Below are 13,964 nucleotides of genomic sequence, written 5' to 3'. Positions count from 1 at the left end.
AGTAATGCCCGTGCTTTTGTTACCACAAAAACAACAAAAAAAAGAAGCCCCACCGTACGTGCTGGTGGTTCGTCGATCGTCGGCGGAAAAGATCGCGAACCAGCGAGCTGATGGTCGTCGCGCGCTGCGGCGCGCGCGGTCGGTCGTTTTTCACCCGTTCCCGTTTGCTTTCGCCGATGCGCGCGCGCGCGGGCGGCCCAAAGTCATCGATCGAGAGAGGTGCATCCAACAGGAGGATGGATCTTGACGTGACAAGACTGGATACGGCCGGATCCGCGCGCGAGTGATCGATCCCATCGAGTCGTGCTGCGTGCCTGTACGTACGTGTTAATTCGCCGTGTATGGAGGAGGAGGACGTGCGATGACGATCATCACCCGATCCGTGGATCGGATCGATGGTATGAGAGGTGCACCCTTCTTTCAGCCGGTAAAAACGGATGAGCTAGCTACCGAGTGGTGCATGCGGATGCGATTCGTGTGCGGCTGAAACTCTCGGTGTATCCCAACCGGCCCATGCGCCGCGAGCCACGTACGGACTAGCCCTCGCCTCTCAAGTAATCCCAGCCGAGCCGGCACCGTACCATGTGCATGCAAGCGCGCGCCTCCAGTGCCTGGTGGACGGAGGAGGGCTCGCCATCGCAACTTCGCTTTTGGAGACGGCTGCACGCAACGTGGCGGATCAACTTGACCACGAGGCCCCGGGGCAGCCGGCTTGACCAGCGCCGCGGCTGACCATGTCTAGTCTAGTGTCTAGCTTTGTAAACGTAAGGAACTTGCTGGCTTACTTTGACTTGAGTTTGTACTATGTATTATTACAACAGCAGGCGGTGCTCGTACAGCGCATGTACGGCACGTATGTACTTGCTTGCACTTCTATCTAATGAAACCTTGGACCTATGGCTTATTCTCGCAAAAAAAAAAAAAAAAAAACTAGTACAGAAATCTTAATAGAGGCGGACGAAAATGCTTAACGGAGACGGGCATTGCAACCGCTTTCAATCAAATGTCACGGTTAATCGTGACTTTACGGAGGCGGTTTCCCTACCCGCCACGGTTAATTGTTTAATGTAGGTGGACATCTTAGGGCAACCGCCTCCGTTAATGATGATTAACGGAGGCAGTTGCCCTAAGATGCCCGCCTCCATTAAACAATAAACCGAGGCGGTCTCTATAATGCGACCGCCACAGATAAAGATTTAGTGGTGGCAGTCTGTTGTTACTTGCCCGCCTCCGTTAATATTTTCCCATTTAAAAAATAGCCTTAGCAATTTGATTTGAATTTAAATTTGAATTCTATTTTCACAAATCAAACATATATAATAGCAGAATCAAGACATATATAAACACATATTACGCATATCGAGCACAAACATATAACACATTCATTGGTGTCCTCCATCGTCAATCAACATCATTCAAAGTTATTACACATGCATGATGTCAAATGTTTACATGTGAAACTAAGATCACCCCGCTATCAACTTTTGTCGGAAAAGAGATCCGGCAACAAGTAATCTTTGATTTCTAACTTGGTGCTCTAGTTTTTGATCTTCTCGAACTTCGGATCAAGCGCTAACTCGCTTTCCTTGTTGAAGAATGGTCACCCTTCATGCGCGCACTCTGTGACAAACTTACATATGTCTGCTACTGTTTGTCTGAAGTTTTGGCCAACCTTCTCCCTTCGCCACCATCCTTGTGCTTTCTTCAGCTGCCGCAAGCTGCTGCTGAATCTGGTGCACGTCCTCAGGTACTCGCAAATGTAGTTTTAGTAGTAGTATTGGTATAGGAGTAGAGTAGAGTAGAGTAGAGTCGTAGGAGTATTGTAGGAGTTGTAGGAGTAGTAGCAAAGAGCTGACAAGTAGTAGGAGTAGTAGTAGTAGAGAGCATGCTCGATATATAGCACAAAGGACTTTTGATGTACTTACCGGGAACTCGTGCCTGAGTTTCAGTTTTATGCCATTCTTGATCTTCTTCTTCTCAGATCTCCGATCATAGCAGTCGGGATCTTGCACATACTTCTTATAAGCGTTGTACAAAAAACCACTAGTGTCAACGACAATTTGAACACATATGTTAACTGTTAATGAATAAGTTTCCTCACTTACTATCTCAATACACTTTCAAAGTGCTTGTAGCATGCTTTGTTTGTATCCCATAAAGATTCAAATATACAGGCCCTTCCATCCTGATGATAGATTATAAACGCAATTCAGTGGCCCATGATGCCCTTGCTGCACCATTCACACAATAGAGATTTGAAATGTTCAAATATGAGAAGTCATGATCCAAGTAGCTATATATATGTTCCAAGAAGATTTTTGACTTACCCGAACTGGTGGGCGGCCATGACACACCCATTTCCCCGGACCTTCTTCATGGCTCCATAGATGCACATTTCCGCCCGATACTTATATTCGATTTCCAGATCTTCTCAGAATTTCTTTCACTCCTCCGGGTTCAAGTTCACCAGGTCTTCATGAGTGTCCGGTATATCGTAACCCGCGATGGTTCTCTCTGTAATAAGCATCGGAGAGAGATAGATAATACCCCTGCCCAATTCCTTACTTACATAGGCCTTCATCCTACAAGGAAAAGTCATCAGGGCATTATTAGTTTGCTCCTAAAGTACCTACAACGATGCAGTGGTGTCAAAGTCATAGTTAACTTACATAGCAAATAAGGTGACTTGGGCGATGTCGAGGTCCTTTTGCCGCAGTAGTCTATACATATCATGGAAATCTAAGAGGATTTCACCATCCGTGGGTGTGTGGAAGTAGTCCACTGGAATCTTGATGACAAAATCTCAGAGGCCCGCTTTCGCTGCTTCGATGTACCATAGATGGAGCCTCCTTACCTCCCACTTCTTTTCAAGGAGGTCGCCCAAGGTCATCATGAACTTCCCATGCTCGTAGTTGTCGGGGCAATCATCCGATAGGCCCCAAATCGACGGGGGTGTTTTCGGCCTGCAACACCGGGGCTTAAGATGTTAGGGAGTGAAAAAAGCAGCTTTCATCTCCAATTGAATTATAGATTGACTATGTTCGTAAGTAGCAAACTAAAAGTGCAATCAAGCCCTATTTATGGGTTTTGGTGATAATGACCATGCAATTAGAAGACTAATGAGATTTATCAAGATGGCAAGCAGGTAATCTATAATCGAGGATGTTATACAAAATGGAGGAGCCCTCAATTACAAATGTTGATGGCTTTAAATTCAAATGAGGTTTAAATTCTTTTATATTTTGAATTTGAGTATAGGAAAAGCTGTACTATAAAGGGGGACACAATGCTTAAGCTAACATGTGCTACCAAGTGCTTAGTCCTACACATATATCCTTAGTTTCACAGCCAAGATAGCCAGCACTTCACTCTTACCCTTGCTGTCTTGCCTGTTGCGGCAGTGCCACACTTGAAGAGAGGCACTGTCGCACTTGAGCCACGACACTGCCATGACTTAAGTGGCCGTTGGGGGCTGGGGGGTATTTATACCTTTCCCTTCCTTCCCAACGTCTCTTCCTGCTTCCCAAACCGTTCAGTTCACCCAAGAACAAAAAAGTGCTCATCTCTCTCTCCTCCATTGGTGACCTTGAGCTCCCAAGCTTCTCCATTGATTTTCCCATCAATCCTTGAGAGAAAAAGGTGCCAAACTAGATTAGAGAGCAGATCCACTGATTCCCAAAGCCTAAAGAGCACTTGGTTCACGTTTTGGCCAATGGTTGTGTTTGTTACTCTTGGAGCTTGGCTCCTAGTCGGCTAGAGCATCGCCCGTAGAGCTTGCCAACTTGTGTGGCAGCCTCGGGAGGTTTGTAACCATCTCTTGTAGCTAGTAAACTCACCCCTCATCTCAAGAGTTAACTCTCTTGACTTGAGAATGAGGAAGGGTTGTGAAGTCCTAGCCTTAGTGGCAACCTCAACAACGTGGACTTAGGCAAGCCTTGGTGGCGAGCTAAACCACGGGATAAATCATTGTGTCACCTTATTCTTAATTTACTTCGCTTGCATTTCATATTGTTGTTGAGGTGATTTCTAGGGTTTGTGGCCGATCTACTTGTGTGTGGTGTTCCTACCACTTCTAGCTCTCGATCTGTGAACCTCATACCTATAGGAAGCTGAGGGATTTCTCTTCTGTAAGTTTTCATTCACTAATTTTGAATTATGACTCGAAGTTGTCTGTAGTAAAGATGGCAATGGGGCCCCAATCCCCGATTCCCCGTGGGGAATTCCCCTATTAGGGGACGACGATGGGATCAATTGACCCCCATGGGGATTTAAATGGTAGGAAATCAGTCCCCGTCGGGTCTAGCGGGTATGGGGATGGGATCAGTCCCCCCGTCCCTAATCCTCGCAAACCCAATCCGCTAAAAATATATAGTATCGCAGTCGCAGGCATAATATCCACATCAATTCGGCCCATCTAAGGCCCATCGGTGGCTTGAGTATATATATAGAAACCTATAACACTAATCTCTCAGTTCTCCAATCCCCCAGCCCCAGCCACTCCTGCACGTTCACCCATCACGGCCGCCAGCAAGTCAGCAACTATAGGCTTGCAGCTCGGTGCCTCAGTGGATCCACCCTCCGGCCTTCGTCCAGGTCTCCAGGCATCGACGTTCCACCCTCCAGCCTCCATCATCCATCTCTATTGGCCTAGGAGATTCTGCCGTCCGCGCGCGGCCGTCATAGGTCGGCCTCATCGGAGCCTTGGATCCTCGCCGCCGCAGCTCGTAGGCCATGACATGGATACACTTGGATCTGAATCGCCCATGAGCTCTGATGGAGAAGGAAGGTCAGAAACTCAGAAGTCAAATCTTAGAACAATGTACCTTTGTAGTTTTGTTCATGCATGTATTGCTATTGCTATTTTAGGTTCTATGTTACATGTACTGCTAGTTTTGTTCATACGGATACATGTACATTCGTCACCATAGTATTGCTAGTTTAGTTCATTGTTTACTTTTGTTCGTGGTTGTGTTTTTGAATATTGACTAACCCACGTTCGGCGGTCCTCAAAGGGACGCCGCCTCGGTCTTGGACTGGCCACCAAATGCCATGAGCGCTGGCGGTGTTGCTCCTACTACTACAGCCGCACCCGCTAATGCATCCGCTATCATGCCGTGCATTGCGCTTGTGCCAGCATCTGGTGCCGCAAACCGAAAGGCACTCTACCAGGTCCCAACGCCAAGGCCGAAAAGGACGTTCACTAAAAGTCGTCTTGCGGTTGAAGGAGCTTTGCATGCTCTGCCTACTCCAGAAGCTTCATCCTCCAGCAGCGGTCTCCAATTGTTGAAATCACTAGGGTTCAGTTTCAAGCATGCTACCCCTTTTATGCTTTTTATTTCATATTTTTCAACTGTGAACATGTACTATTTTTATTTATATTACAAGTTGCTCTCTGTAGCTACGCATGTATATTTAAGTGATTTATATATGTACTGATTTAAATATGTACGCTGTCCACTAACAGTCATTGTTTACATATTTTATATATGTACAGATTTATATATGTATTGATTACTGAATACTGATATGCCAATTGTCTTTTAGGTTCACAACAAATTCAAATCCTGGCTGGGAGTAGCAGCCCTCAAGAATCTTAGTATTGCTTTACCTTACAAGGCTGTTTTTAACCGTGCAACACGTGTTGAGAAGTTATTTGATTGTGCTCCTAGTGAAGAAGAATGGGAATTTGCTAGGGAAGTGGCTGGTAGGCTCAAGTTATTTAATGACATTACTAAAGTATTTTCTGGAACAAATTATGTGACTGCAAATATTCAACTCCTAAAAATCTATGAGGCTAAAGAGCAGATTAGACTATGGGCTGTTTGTGGCAATCCTATTATAGAGCAAATGTCATTTGAAATGATAGAGAAATTTAATAAGTACTGGAAGGAGATTCAAGGACCAATGGGCTTGGCCACTATTCTTGATCCTCGGTTTAAGACTGATTTCTTGGTTGGGTTTCTTGAGACCCTTACTGGCCAGTCACATTTAGAGTGTTTAGAGAAAGTTAGTGACGTGAAAATCTCTCTATATGAATTGATGAAGGATTATGAAGTGGAAGAGGATGAAGATAACACAGAATCAACAGCTGCTTTACTTGTAAATTTAGGTGTTCTATCTACAATTAGTGCATGAGTTGCTAGTAGGAGACCAACAGCAATAAGATTCAAATCTGAGCTAGATAGGTACTTGGATGATGAGTTGGTCCCAATCAACACTGAAAACTTCAATATTCTTGATTGGTGGAAGGTGGCTAGGACACCTTATCCTACATTGAGGAAGATTGCAAGAGATATTTATGCTATTCCAGTTACTACAGTTGCATATGAATCTGCTTTTAGCACAAGTGGAAGGGTCCTTAGTGAGCATCACAGCCGGCTCACTCCAGAGATATTGGAGGCCTTAATGTGTTAACAAGATTGGCTTCAAAACAAATACAAAGGTTTATAAGTTGTTCTAATTATATATCATTATGAACACATTTTTCTATTATCATGATTGCTAATTCATGTTTTGCAATTGTTTTTAGGTGACAATGAAGAAACAACCACCTTTTGGACTTGTCTTCAAGAGATACAAGATGGCATGGAGGTATTATTTGAAAATTGTTAATTGACAATGCATTGTAACTCTCTTTGTTGCCACAAAATTGAGTATTTATATATCTATTGACTATTGTTGCTTGTTGTATGCAGGGACTTGCACTCCTACGAGTTTGGAGCTAGAGCTGTTCTTTTGGCAAGGCTGAACTTCATGATGGCCAACTAGAGGTGGACTACTATGTTTGTTGTTGTGTGCATGTGCCTGTGTGTATGCTTATGTGCTGGACACCTGGACCTAGATGCCTGGACATCTGTGTTGGCATGTGTGTTGCTGGAACTATGTTGCTAGATTGATTAGACTAATGAGTATCCTAGGATTTATGAATCTATGATCTTTTATGAATCTATGAACCTTGCTGCTAGATTTATGCAAGTGTGAATCTATGAACCTTGCAAGATTTATGCATGTGTGTGTTGCTGTATGCGGGGACGGGGATCCCCGCGGGGACAAAATCCCCGCCGGGGATCAGGGATGGTGGAGGAAGGCTCCCCGTGGTTGTTCGTGGGGATGGGGATGGGGAAATCCCCCCCCCCCGTAGGGACGGGGATGGTGGCTTATTCCTCAACGGGGAATTCCCCGTTGCCATCTTTAGTCTGTAGGTGTGGCAGTGCCGTAGTTCTAGCTTGACAGTGCTGCGCGGTCAGAGCGGCAATGCCGCGGGTGAAATTTGACATCTGCTTGAGTTTTGTTTTAACAGGCCTATTCACTCCCTCTAGGCTAACCAGAGATCCTACAAGTGGTATCAGAGCAGGTTATCTCGTGTGCGCTTCACTGCGTGAGGTACGGAGCTCAGAGGAGGAACTAGTGGCATAAAGCCGGTGGATGTCGATTCGGAGTGGGTTGATTTGCACGACACCGACAACAACGAGTTGAGCGTGTTGGCAGCAAGCAACACCATGCTACCACATCTTGAGGCTACCGATACCGAAAGAGCTCTCAATAATGATGAGAGAAGAAAAAGCAAGGAAGCAAGAAAGCTCAAAAGAGAAGCAAGAGAGAAGAAGAAGAAGATGAAGGAGCAGCAACAGTTAGAAGACAAGAAGCAAAGAAAAGAAAGAAAGATCAAAAGAGAAGCAAGAAGAAAAAGGAGAGATGCTAGGAAGAAGAAGGAAGAAGAAGAGAAGGCAACAAATGCATCATCAAGTGACATATCAAGTAGTTCTGAAGATAGAGATGGTGATGAGTCCTACCAAGTGTCGAAGGGGGGCAAGAAGGAGAAGAAAGGAAAGGGCAAAGCCAACAACAACAAATATTCCACTGTATCCTTTAACTATTCTTCTATGCCTATGACTAACCATGATTGTAGGTCTTTCATCAATGTGCCTGTGGGCAAGCTACCTCATTTCGATGGGACTAACTTTGCCAAGTGGAAGCACTTGATGAGAGCCTATCTTATAGGTCTTCACCCTGGCATTTAGGAGATTATTTGCAATGGATTTGAGCCACCGGTTGATCCCAAGAACCCAACACTAGGAGAGATGAGAATTATTTACCTCAATGGTCAAGCCACAAGTGTGTTGCTTAGCGCTTTGGATGGTGATGAGTACAATAGAGTGATTGGGGTTGATGTTGCCAAGCAAATATGAGACAGTTTGCACCTAGCACATGAAGGGGTTGACAAAGTGAGAAAGGCAAGAATTGATTTGTTGATGTCAAAGCTCAACTGGTTTGTACTCTTGGATGGAGAGGGGCCACAAGAGATGCTTGATAGGTTGATGACAATGTTGTGCAAGATTAGAGGCTATGGTTGTGATGAGCTAGATGATCAAAGTTGTCAAGATTATGTTGGAGGCTTATTCACCTAGAAATGAGACCATAGTGACTCTCATTAGAGACAAGAAGTTTGAGTACTTCACACCAAATGATGTACTTGGGAGGATCTTGACCTTTGACATGCAAAGAGAAGAAGCAAATGAGAGGAAGAAGCTTGGAGAATTGCAAGCAAAGCTAGAAGGCATCAAGATAAAGGATGTAGCTCTCAAGGCCAACAAATCAAGCAAGCAAGGCTCTACAAGCAAGTCTAAGATCAACAAGCAAGCTTCAACTAGTAAGCCCAAAGCAATCAAGCAAGTCCAAGAAAGAGTAGAAACCACATCATCCTCAAGTAAAAGTGAAAATGATGATGATCAATATGAGAAGGTTGATGATGTTGCTCTCTTTATGAAGAGGTTTCACAAGGGGCTAAAGAAGCAAGGCTACAAGGTAGTGAAGAGAAAGTTCCAAACAAGAAAAAGAGGCATGCTACAATTGTGGTAGCACCGATCACTTCATTGCCTAGTGTCCATATGAGATCAAGAACAACAAATATAATAAGGTCAGGAAAGAGGACAAAGCCAACCATAGAAAGAGCAAGAAGTACATGGGAGAGGCTTACATTGGGCATGAATGGGACTCAACTAAAGAGTGCATAAGTGAAGAGGATAAGAAGATTGCAACCATTGCTATTCACAAGTCATCCCCTACACCAAGGCTCTTCAACAATATGTCCGACGATGACTACTACTCCCCTCACATTTGTCTCATGGCAAAGGGTGAGAAGGTAAAATCCAAATCGAAGGCCAGATCTCCTCCACCTCCTAGTGATATCTCTAGTAGTGATATTAGTGATAGCTCTAGTGATGAAGAAATTGATCAAATAACTAAAATTTTGGATGGAAAGACCAAATTATTCATCACTAAGCTATTGGAGGATTTAGAGTGTCCAAGCCGAACTAGAATCTAGAGAGGAGACTCTTATCCAACAAGAGGATCTCTACATTGCTATCAAAAAAGCTCTTGCATTAGAGAGAAGTGAGGTGGAATCCTTGCACAAGGCTTTGGCCAAAGAGCAAGAGTACCATGCTATAACAAAGAAAGCAAATAATGCTCTCAAGAAAAAGTATTGTGACTTGGATGAAAAGCACAAAGAACTTGAGCTGCAATATGACATTCTTTGGGATAGCAACGCACATCCCTCTAAGGCAAAGGAAACCTCTACTCCCTCCACTAGTCAAAGTTGTGGAAAATATTATAATCTTGATTTGAATGCCTATTCCACTAACCTTGCCAATATGGAGGCTATGAGAAAGGAGATTGCAAGGCTCAATGAGATCATTTGTAAAGGGAGCATTATTGACAAGGCTCAAATCAATGGCAAAAAGAAGGAGGAACAAAAAGGGCCACAATATAAGCAAGGAAGGCATCTCTCAATCAAGCATGGGCTTGGACACACAAAAGGAGCCAAGACAAATGGAAGAAGGATAGTGAATGACTATGAGTGTGTGTAGTTTGAGAGGAAGAGCAGAATTGCTATAGATCAGTCTACATAGCCCGTGGTAGTGTAGCGTCCATGAACGGTAGCGCCACGCAGCGGCAGTGCCATGGTGAAGGGCAGCAATACCGTGCCCTGCAAAAATAGGAAGACAACCAATTCTGTTCCTGATCACAAACTAAGCTCAAGAAGAAGGTGTTCCAGCAGAAATAGGTTCTCCAAAAGCCTAAGGAATCAATGTGGGGCACCAAGAACAAGTATGCCTATCAACCAAAGACACATCCACCTCGACAAAGCTTGACATCATGCTTTATTTTGAAGAACAACAACAGTGGAAAAGTGGTTGCCAAATATGTTGGAAAGAAAACCAACATATATAGGAATACTTCTATTTGGGTTCCTAAATTTCTTGTGACTAACATGCAAGGCCCCAAGTCAAGTTGGGTACCTAAATCTAGCAACTAAACTTGTTTCGCAGGCATACTCCTCCGGTGGATCAAGTTGGGTGCTTGATAGCGGATGTACAAATCATATGACTGGAGAAAGGAGTATGTTCTCATCATATTCCCCGATGATGCACTCAAATGAAAATATTGTTTTTGGAGACAATTCAAAGGGGGATATGATTGGTCTCGGTAAATTTGCTATAACCCTTGAGCATTCAATTATAAATGTATTACATGTTGATTCGTTAAGTTATAATTTGTTGTCCGTTTCTCAATTGTATGAGATGGGCTACAATTGTCTCTTTACAGATAAGGGTGTGGAAGTCTTTAGAAGGGAGGATTCCTCTAGTGTCTTTATGGGTCGACTAAAGAATAAGCTTTACCTAGTTGATTTCAACAAAAGTAAAGCTAATCTTGAGACTTGTTTAGTGGCAAAATCTAGCATGGGTTGGCTTTGGCATCGTTGACTAGCCCATGTTGGGATGAGGAACTTGGCCAAACTTCTAAAAGATGAACACATCCTTGGACTAACAAATGTTCACTCTGAGAAAGATATGATTTGTAGCGCTTGTCAAGCCAGAAAGCAAGTTGGCGTACCTCACCCACCAAAGAGCATCATGACCACCAAGCAACCATTGGAGCTAATACATATGGATCTCTTTAGACCGGTTGTCTACCTAAGTCTCGGGGGTAACAAATATGGTCTTGTTATTGTTGATGACTATTCCCATTTCATTTGGGTATTTTTCTTATATGACAAGTGCCAAGTTTAAGAGAAGATGAAGATATTTGTTAGAAGAGCTCAAAAGGAATTCGGTCTTCCCATCAAGAAAGTGAGAAGCGACAATGGGACCGAATTCAAGAATACTCTAGTTGAGGAATTTCTTGATGAAGAGGGCATCAAGCATGAGTTTTCAACTCCATACACCCCTCAACAAAATGGTGTAGTAGAGAGGAAGAATCGTACACTCATTGACATGGCAAGGACAATGCTAAATAAGTACAAGACGCTAGACCTCTTTTGGTGCGACGCCGTCAACACCGCTTGCCATGCCATCAATCGCCTCTACCTACACAAGAAGTTGAAGAAAACTTCATATGAGCTTCTAACCGATAACAAGTCTAAAGTGTCTTACTTTAGAGTGTTTGGGTGCAAGTGTTTCATACTTAACAAGAAACCCAAAACCTCTAAGTTTGCACCTAAAGTTGATGAAGATTTTCTTCTTGGTTATGGATCAAATGAGCATGCCTATCGTGGTTTCAACAAATCCTCTGGAAGAGTTAAGATCACGGTAGATGTGATATTTGATGAATCTAATGGCCTTCTCCCTCATCACCGGTGGTCACTGAAGCTCTTGGGTGGAGCCGTTTCATCTCTTTCCTCCCTAATCCATGAGAACCAAAGGTATAACCCTAGAACCATCCCAATCTATGCAATGGAGATCTTTAGGCTATGAATATTGCTTTCTTGTAGTAGTGTGGATGGATTGGAAGTTGGATTGATGATTAACTTGAATCAATATGGAGATTCATTGGTGGTGTGGAATTTGCATCATGCATAGAGTAAGAGGGTACTACAAAAAACTTAATGGAGGCGGGCAAAAACGGTTAACCAATCAAGGCGGGCAGCCCTATTAGTAGAATAGAGTATAGGTACAGTGTAGAAACATAGAGTATAGAGTAGCAACAAGTAGTAGCAGCAAGTAGTATGCCACTGCCACAGCAAATTTTTAAAAGATTAAACATTTCATCATTGCATATGCCATAGAGAAGACCAGCAAGTAGTAGTACATAGGAATAGAAGAGGAGTAGTAGAGGACTAGTAGGAGAACAATATAGTATAGGAATAGTAGTAGGAGTAGCAGGTAGTAGTAAAAGTAGTAGGAGAGCAGCCAGCAGCCAGTAGTAGTAGTAGAGTAGCAGAGGAGTAGTAGGAGTAGTAGCAGTATTTAGCAGAGTAGTGGAGGAGTAGAGGCTATAGAGAGTATAGAGTAGTAGAGTAGTAGGAGTAGCAAGTAGTAGAGCAGTAGTAGGAGTAGTAGCAGGAGTTGTATAGAGTAGTAGAGGAGTAAAGAGTAGAGAGTAGTAGAGGAGTAGTAGGAGTAGCAAGTAGTAGTAGCAGTAAGGACAGTGAACTTAAATTTGGTAGAAAAGTTCAGTTAAGACTAGAGTAGTAGTAAGGATAGCCAGCAACAGCCATAGAATAGAGAAGAGAGAAGAATAGTATAGGACAACTTAAGTAGTAGTTAAGTAATAGTAGTAGTAGAGTAACATTCAGTTAAGTTAAGAGTAGGCAGTAGGAGGAACATTCAGTTAAGTAGTAGGCATTTGATATTAATGCAAATCTCACAACTACAAAGGATTGGGCATCACAGCCAGTGCCAATAGGTTAAAATTACCATAAAAAAGAGGACAAGTTGTTAAAATTCAATAGAGCAAAATAGAGTTCAGAATTTGGCATTGCTCAATTCAACTTAATTTGGGTGCATCACAGGCAGTGCCATTGCTCAAATTAGGGATTAGGCATCATAGGCAGCATGGGGGACAAATTAAAATTTAGTAGCAGGACAAGGACATCACAGGCATCACAGGCATTGCTCAATAGAGGACAAGTTGTTAAAATTCAATAGAGCAAAATAGAGTTCAGAACTTGGCATTGCTCAATTCAACTTAATTTGGGTGCATCACAGGCAGTGGCATTGCTCAAATTAGGGATTAGGCATCATAGACAGCATGGGTGACAAATCAAAATTTAGTAGCAGGACAAGAACATCACATAGGCATCACAAGCATTGCTCAACAGAGGACAAGAACATCACAGGTACGTTTTGGGGTCCCTGCTTCACGTCGGACTGTTGTACCTTGAACGTGCATGAGCCGAGGAAGAAGATGGAGCCGGGGAAGAAGAACGATGGCACCGGGGAAGAAGGCCTAACGCCAGCCAAGGATGAGGGGCACACCGGGGATGAGGACCGGGGGCGCAGGCACCTCGACAGTGTTAGGGTTTGGAGCACAACATGGTGTAGGACGGCACCACCCACGGAGGAGGCCCTGAGAGGTCGGAGACGGCGTAGATGACGACAAATGGAGGCGACGGCGGAGCTCCTCGGCGTGGAGGGTGAAGAGAAACTGCGGGGGAAGAGCTCGGAGTCAAGGTCAGGGTCGAGGGCAGGGGAGAGCATGACACCGGTGATGGCGATGGCGGTGGTGGCAGGAAAAAAATTGGTAGCTGATTCAGGAGGGGATGGCTGCCTTATATAGCCCACGATTAACCGCGGCGAGCAAATAACAGTGCCCGCCTCAGTTAATATTAACCGAGGCCAGCATTTTAATATGCCAGCCTTCATTAATATTAACCGAGGCGGGCATTCTAATTTGCTCGCCTCCATAAATATTTTCTGAATTTTCAGTTTTTCATAAACTTTGTAGTGCTTTTTATAAATGATATTTATTGTGAAATGCTTGTTAAAAATGTTATTTAATTATAGTTAAAATGCTTGTTCAAATTGATATGTATTTTGAAATGCTTGTTAATATAGTAGTAGTAGTAGAGGTAGTAGAGTAGGAGTAGTAGAGGTAGCTAGAGTTGTAGTAGAGGTACTAGAGTAGGAGTAGTAGAGTAGCTAGAGTTGTATAGTAGAGGCAGTAGAGTAGGAGTACAAGAG

The sequence above is a fragment of the Miscanthus floridulus genome, chromosome 12 (genome assembly GCF_019320115.1).
Source record: "Miscanthus floridulus cultivar M001 chromosome 12, ASM1932011v1, whole genome shotgun sequence".
NCBI lineage: Eukaryota > Viridiplantae > Streptophyta > Magnoliopsida > Poales > Poaceae > Miscanthus > Miscanthus floridulus.
The sequence above is the reverse complement of the archived record's forward strand: the minus strand, read 5'-3'. Positions refer to the sequence as shown.